The 8,369-nt window shown below is 40.8% G+C and overlaps 1 non-coding gene across 1 annotated transcript; it reads right to left on the bottom strand.

The window, feature by feature from the left end:
• Positions 1-3,611: 3,611 nt before the first annotated feature.
• On the bottom strand, positions 3,612-3,718 carry LOC133820077 (small nucleolar RNA R71). Its single transcript, XR_009886511.1, has one exon. It is a non-coding gene; the product is annotated as a small nucleolar RNA R71 (small nucleolar RNA).
• Between the last annotated feature and the right edge of the window lie 4,651 nt (positions 3,719-8,369).

Raw genomic sequence — 8,369 nt, forward strand, 5'->3', positions numbered from 1 at the left:
GAGACTGCTCCTCGACTGCCATGCAATGGGAAGACTCCCCTACCTCATGTCTTAAGGTCCTTGCATATCGCTGACGAGCATTGTTACTGTTGCCTGCTATGAGGGGCCCCCCACATATGGTATCCAATGTGAAGTCTACGGTTGCTGGCTCTAGTGGTGGACCCCTCTGCCTTCGAAACTCTTGGTTCCTTCTTGGGGTTTCGGTCTTGACTCGGTACCTCGAGAGTTTTTCTAATCGGAGGAGATACTTTATCTCATCCTTCAATTGTTTGCACTCGTTTGTGTCATGCCCATAATCATTATGGAAACAACAAAACTTATTCTTGTCCTTCTTTCCTTCTGAACGCAAGGGTGGTGGCTTTCGGTGTTGTACCTCCTGGTATGTTTCCAAGTAAATCTTAGCCCTTAATGTAGTCAGGACGGTATAATTGGTGAACCTGGGCTGGCAGGGCTGATGCTTAGGCTGCTTGTTGGCTAGTGCTGACTTAGCTTTCTTTTCTCCATCCTACTCGGTCCCTGAGGTACTCCTCTTCTTACCGTTGCCCCCATTACTACCCTGAGGGTTTGTGCCGTTCTTGTCTACCTTGATAGTGGTCGGATGGTTTATGCCTTTTTCTTCCTTCATGATAGCGTCATCTAGCTTCATGTATTTGTCTACTCGGTCTAGGAACTCCTGCAAGGTGTTGATGGGGATGGCAACGAACTTCCCTTCATCTCCTACTGTGGACACTCGGTTTGCCTCTATCATGAATCTTTTAATGTAGTCCTTCAGGGATTCATCTTTCCCTTGCTTGATGTTAGCTAGCTGATTGGCATAAACTGGTTGAATCTGTCCAGCACTAAAGACCTTGCAAAATTCCTTCCTGAACTGCTCCCAGGAAGTGATGGATCCAGGTTTAAATTTCCAATACCATTTCTGAGCTGAGTCAGATAGAGTGGTAGGGAATACCCTACACCTATAGTCATGCTCCACTCCGAGTAACTCCATCCGATCCTTGAACCTACTAATGTGTCGTACTAGGTCCTCTTTCCTAGTGTATGTTGGGAGTTTAGGGGTCTTGTATTTCAGTGGTGGTTGAGAAGCTTGAATCTTGGCACTGAAGGGACTCCCACTTCTATGAGCCAGCTCAATATCTGAAGGTTTCTTTGTCAAACCCTGAACAACCTTGATGAGTGCATCTATTTAAGCCTGCACTGCTGGTGGGATCGCTGCTCCAGGTGGGGTAGTCATCCCCGGTACCCCTTCCTGAGTCCTGGTCCTCCTGTTAATGACCTCCCTCAAATCCTGAGGTTGTGCATCTTTCCCAAGCATATCGAAGACATTATTGGTGTTGTTCTTCAGTTCCTTTCCCCTGCGAGACTGAGGGTGTAGGGGTGGTAGGCCCGTGTAACGACCCAAAATTACTAATAAGGCTTAAAGGCCTTGATTAGTGTGCCAGGAGGGCATAATTGGTTTATGTGTGATTTAAATGGTTAAATGCATGATTATGTGATGAGCATGCTTATATGATTATATGGATATATGAGATGCATGATTATGAGTATTAGTATGCATGTAGGCCCTGCTTAGCTTATTGATGAGTCAGTTTTTAGCATAGTTTTTAACCTATGTTTAGGGCAAGTTTGAGTCAATTTGGTGGAATGTTATGCGGTATTACGCTTGTTTTGGTATGTTTGGAAATAGATTAAGGAAACATGGAGTTGTGGAAATGAACGAAAAATCATAGCAATTGGGAGATTTATGCTAAAAGTTGACAAGAAGATAGTTGAGGATTCATATGTAGAGATATTTGTTCATTTTGGAGCTTTGGAAATAAGTTTTGGGGTCAATGTGAAGGGTTGCGGTGCTTAAGTGAAGAGTTGCAGCGCAAGGGAAAAATAGAGAGAGCCATTTTCTGGAATTCTTAAGGGCCGCGACGCATGGGTGAAGGGCCGCAGCACTTGCTGGAGTCAGAGACCGTGTTATCGCGAATTTAGAGAGGCGCGCTGCGGCGCTTAAATTCCAAGGTTGCGGCGCGTGTATTCTTTTGTGGCTATTAGAAGGGCGAAATAGTCATTTATTTTGAAAAACTGTTTTAGGGTTTCTATTTAAATATGTTTTTAAGAGTAAAATAGGGAGAATTCATTAATTTTGATGTGGAGAAATTACTAGAGACTTGGGAGAACATTGAAGATCTGAGAGTTTGATTTCTTGATCTCTTCTTTATTTTCTCTATTCTTGAGTTTATGTTTATATTTAATTTGATTGATTCCATTGTGTTTGTTTTGAACTAATCTTGTTATTAGGGTGTTAGTGGATTCTCCTTGAAGCTTTTGATTTCTTAATGCAATTTTTCTGAATTTCTTTCTCCCATTGTGAATTATTTATCTTATGCTTAATGCTTGTGAATGATTGATCACCATTTACTTGTTTATATGATTTTAACCTATGCTCTGAAAAGAGAAGGCTAATTATGTTATAGGTAGATAATCACAATTTTATATTAGACGAGAGTACTTCTATGAATTGTGTAGTTCAGGGATTACGTGTTTAAAGCCTGCAATTTGTTGATTTACCACAGAGATGTAGGAAATAATATGTTGTAGAGAATTATAGATCCTAGCAAGACTATAATATATATTTGTAATTTGCTATCACAATAGGATTAAGAAATATTGAAAATTGGTTAGAAATCATAAGTGGATGGTTGATGAAACTAAAACCCTAACTTTTACATCCATTGAATTAAATCATATTTTTATCTCTGAATTTCTCTAGTGCTTAATAGTTTCCTTAATTTTAGTAATAATTATTTTACTCATAATTATGAAATTATTATTTAAATCAATTAGAATTAGAAGTTAATTATTGGTAATTAATATCAGTCTTCGTGGGATCGACACTTTACTTATCGTATATTACTTGATTTGACCGCGTATACTTGCGTGTTAATTTTAAAGAGATCATGTTTTTCGTGCCATTGCCGGGGCTGTTTTTATTAATATCAATAAAGTTAATTTTTTTTCTAATTTGATTTTTTTTGTTTCACATTTATTCGGATCAAGGTTTATTGTGTTCCAGGAATTTTTGGTATATGCGAAGCAATAGACAAAAGGAGATTATACCAATAGATCGGAAAATTGAAAGAACGTGCAGACAGAATCGGAAAATAAAAAGGAGATTGGATTTTACCATGGCTAACAATTTGGGAAACAGTGCTAATAATGGTCAAGGGGCTGCAGAAGTTCCTAGGGAGCAAGGCCCAAGAACTTTGAGAGATTATGTACTTCCTACTGTTACAGGAGTGCATTCATGCATTATACCTCCAACAATTGCTGCCAACAATTTTGAGATTAAGCCTGCAATTCTTCAAATGGTTCAGTCAACTGTTCAGTTTGGAGGTATGCCAATGGAGGACCCCAATTTACACATAGCTAATTTTCTGGAGTTATGTGCAACGTTCAAGATGAATGGGGTGAGTGATGATGCTATAAGACTGAGGTTATTCCCATTTTCACTAAGGGACAGGGCGAAGAGTTGGCTAATATCTTTACAGGAGAATTCTATCACTACATGGGAGGAGTTAGCTCAGAAGTTCCTTGCCAAGTTCTTTCCTCCAGCGAAGGCTGCAAAATTGAGGGGAGAAATTAATAATTTTTATCAGTTGGATGGAGAGTCACTGTATGATTCTTGGGAGCGCTTTAAGGAGTTGTTAAGGAAGTGTCCACACCATGGCATAGAAAAGTGGATGCTTGTGCATAATTTTTATAATGGGTTGAATGGAACCACTAGGAAAATTATAGATGTCGCAGCGGGAGGTGCCTTTATGAGTAAAAGTGCTAATGAGGCATATGAGTTATTAGAGGAGATGGCGATGAATAATTATCAATGGCCAACTGAAAGGGGATAACCAAAGAAGGTGGCTGGAATGATGGAATTGGATGCTATATCCATGCTTACAGCTCAAGTAGCGGCCTTGACAAAGCAACTACAAAAGACAACACTCCCATCTCAAGCTATGCAAGTTCAAAACCTTTGTGAAGTGTGTGGTACAACCCATCAACCAAACCAATGCCTTGCTATAGATATGAATAACATGCCCATGGAAGAAGTATAAGCTATAGGAAATTACCAAAGACAACCTAATAATCCCAATTCCATGTCTTACACCCCAGCTTGGAAGAATCATCCTAATTTTTTCTGGTGCAATAATCAATATACTCTACAACCTTATCCTCCACCTCAGCCACAATATCAACCTGCCAAAAATAGGCCACCATATCCACAGCAATATGCACACCAAAACCCTCCACCTGGATATTATCAACCACAAAATAGACCACCTCACCAAATGCCAATGAAACCAGCTGAACCCCAACCTGATGTACTTAACCAATTTATGACTGAAACTATGGCATCCATAAGAAGTTTGGAGACTCAAATAAGGCAATTGGCTACTTTAATGTCTAATAGAGCTCAAGGAAATTTTCCTAGCACTATAGAAGTTAATCCTAAAGAACAATGCCAAGCTATTACTTTGAGGAGTGGAACGAGGTATGAAGGGCCAAAGAAGAATCAGTCAGAAGAAGAAGGTCAGAAGGGAAATACTCAAGGTACAGAAGAAAAGAAGTTTAATGATGAAAAGGTTACTAAAGACCTTAAGAAAGAAGAGGAGACTCCACCTGTGAGTATTGAGCACCATGTTAGAATTCCATATCCACAAAGACGTCGTAAGCATAATTTAGATAAACAGTTTGCAAAGTTTTTAGTGGTGTTCAAGAAGCTACATATAAATATACCGTTCGCAGAAGCATTAGAACAGATGCCCAGCTATGTAAATTTTATGAAGGAGATTCTTTCTAATAAGAGAAATATGGGTGACTATGAAACAGTGGCGTTAACGGAAGAATGTAGTGCGATTTTGCAAAGAAAACTTCCTCAAAAGTTACGAGATCTTGGGAGTTTTACTATTCCATGCACGATTGGGGAGTTTGAATGTAAGCATGCACTTTGTGATTTGGGGGCAAGTATTAATTTAATGCCTTAGTCAGTATTCCGTAGACTTGGTTTGGGTGAAGCTAGGTCAACCACAGTAACATTGCAACTGGCTGATAAATCTGTGAAGCATCCACGTGGCATTATAGAAGATGTATTGGTAAAGGTGGATAAGTTTATATTTCCAGCTGATTTTATAGTTCTTGATGTGGAGGAGGATGAGAATGTTCCTATTATTTTGGGGAGACCATTCTTAGCAACTGTAATTTTGGCATATTTTTAATTTTGGCCCGTTGAGGGCATAAGCGTGATTATTTATGATAAATTGTTGAGACCACATTATTATGTGGATGTATTTGCAGCTGGTGGCTCAAGGCGATCCTAGTGAGCGATTTAGCGTTATAGTCACGGTGGGGATTTATACCCGGCTCGGGGGGAGCCTAGGGTATTTCTGGGAACTTGGGAAATATATTGGAGACTATTGGACATTGAGGAAAATAATTGGTGATTAATTAGATGACAGGAATTAAGTGGTAAATATTAGAAACACTTGAGGAATTAGCGGGAATTAGGAACAAATGACCAAAATGCCCTTAAAATGTTTAAAGGCTTAGGTTGTAATGGGAGGGCAAAATGGTCATTTGATGGTTAAAAGAGGATAAGGGTCTTTCTGCCTTTTTAGACTTAGTGGGATTTGTAGAATATATTAGAAGCTGAAGGAAAGAGAAGGAAGAAAGAAAGAAGGAAAAACATAGAGTACATAACCTCTCTCTCTCTCGAATGGTTATCTTCCTCACCATTTCTTGTGGAATTTGAAGCTGTAAACTCAGAGAGAGTCTAAGCTAAGTCTTGGAGCTTTGATTCTTGCAGTAATTGAAGAGGGTTAGCTGGAATTAACTATCAAATTAAGGTAAGGTTTGAGGTTGTTTTTGAGATTTCTGAGTTTTGATGAGATTGATTTCTGAACTTGAGCTTTGGATGGAAATTAAGGGATTTGAGTTTGGGAACTGAGGAACTAAAGGCTCGAAGGGCATAGAGAGCTACCTAGGGTTGAATTCTCCATTAAAGGCTATAATTTTGGACTTGATCATTTGAGTTTCTGGGTTGTTTTTTGTTTTTCTAATGAGTTCTTGAGTTTCAAACTCAATTCTTGTTTATCTAGGTTTAATGATGCATGTGTCCAAGTTTGATGTTGTTGGGCCATGTGGGATGAGATGTAGTTGATGGTAGGCTTAATTTGAAGTGTGGTTGAGGTCTGGAGGGGTTTTAGAGAGTTTTGGCTCGGGGAAATTTGAAGGAAGAACTTAGAGTGATGTGGGTGCTGTTTGTAGCGCTAACATTAGAGCGCTACAGCGCTATGCTTGGTTCAGGGGGCATTTTTGTCTCTACTTGTTGCGCTGTAGCGCCCACTTTGTGGCATTGTAGCGTTACCCTACCTCCAGAAGTGGATTTTGGGTATTTTCTTAGGGTTCTTGGCTTGGAGGCTCGAGGGGCGATTCCACCACCCCGTTTGGTGGAATTGGGACTTCCTGAGGGCTTGGGATTGGTCCTGAGGTTAGGTTAGGAAATTGAATGTTAATGAGGGTTCTATGTTACGTTTGTGACTAGGTGTACACTAAGGCTCGGACAAGATTATGCTCGAGGATCGTTTCTTTTAACCAGAGTTCTCGGAAACAAAGGTAAGAAACTGCACCCGGTTATGCGATTATGTTGGGACTAAGAGTTCCCTATATTTGTATGTGATGTCATGAGATGGTATTATGCCATGGGGACATGTGATAAATGACCTAAGAGTGCCGGAATCAATATTTTCGCACAAGGCGTGGCTCGGCCACTGGTAGCTGAGGTTAAGTACATAATCACTGAGCTGGGCCTAAGCAAGCTAGAGTTAGTGGGATAAGTTTATTGTTGTTTATACTAATGATTGTAACGAGTTTGTTATTTAAATAACTGAATATTGGCTTGTAGGTTGGTATAATTGTTTATGTGAGCAATATGACCTATTGTATATTTGGTTGATGATTTGTGAATTATCTGTCTATTGGTTGTTGCTTATGCTATGCATTATAGTTTTCTTGTTGGGCCTTGGCTCACAGGTGCCACGTGGTGCAGGTAAAGGCAAGGGCAAGGTGGACCAGTCCTGAGTTGGAGAGCTCTCGGGCTGAATGTACATAGTCAGCTGATCGGCCGCCACGACCGAGGGATGGTACAGGGACAAGAGAACCTAAAATGTCTATTTTGCCCTTAGAATGGCCAGTAGTTGTATATATCCTAGAATTTTGTAAACTGTCCTTTAAACTCTATTTCTTTTGGGATCCCATGTATGAAATGTTTATTTAAATGAAATGTATCTTTTAAGACCAAAATCTTTTAACCCTAGTTCAATTATAGTTTCAGTAACATGTTTCTAACTAAATGACTTGATTAGCAAGTCTTGCACCTTTATAAACACACAGTGTAACCGTCTTGGCTACCCAGGGCGTTACAGTCCGCCTTGCCTTTCTCGATGCGACCCTATCCTCAATCCTCTCCTCCTACATAACTTTGAGACTTTGAGCGGCCATTTCCATTCCTGTCATGCTTCTCAGATGATTGACCCTCATCTCCTGCGTTGTTTCGTCTGTCCCCTTGAGAGGGGGCCTTCAGGTTGGTAACATTCCTACTCCGAGATGAAGTGTTATTCTTCTTAGTCATGGAGGAGGCAGTCTTGGACTATGCCTCTTCATCATATCTCTAGGAAAGTGGCTCTGAGGGCATCCTTGGGGTTCGACTCCTCCCCTGGGACTCACATTCTTGCTGCTTTGGCCTGAGCCTCCCTCACCGCCTAAACAGTGGCTTCAGCATTATCTCGGGCTAACTAGGTAGCCGCCTCAAGGGCTACAACAGCCTCCTGGTGCCTCTGGTTAGCTTCCTGCTCTCTCTAGATCATCCTCTGGACCTGCTCATCTATTTCCCGTCGTTGTCATTCCATAGTCGTCCTCTGGAGGGCAATTTCTGCAGCAAAGGCCTCCTGCCTCGTCAAAAGGATCTATCCCAAAAATTCCAGAAAAAGAGATCCTTTGAAACGAAGCCCTAGGCCCTTTATTTATAATACTCAGGGGTTGTTGCATGATCAGTAAGAGTGGGGATTGTGTTTTGGTACACGATCATTGGGAGTGGAGATACGTGCCCCCCTTCCCATGATTATGAGATTGTGGGTCTTCCCGTTGTCTTCTCTGGATCGTGGTTGATAATGGATGATTGAGACCCTTAAGAAAAGGCTAAGTCTTGATTGGTCTATGAGACTTAGGTGCTAAGCTCGATGACCTTTTAGAGCTTGGGTGCTAGGCTTGTGATCTTCTAGGTGCTAGGCCTATTGATCTTCTGGGTGCTAGGCCTGTTGATCTTCTGGGTG

This window comes from Humulus lupulus, chromosome 2, assembly GCF_963169125.1.
Source record: "Humulus lupulus chromosome 2, drHumLupu1.1, whole genome shotgun sequence".
In the NCBI taxonomy this organism is placed as follows: Eukaryota; Viridiplantae; Streptophyta; class Magnoliopsida; order Rosales; family Cannabaceae; genus Humulus; species Humulus lupulus.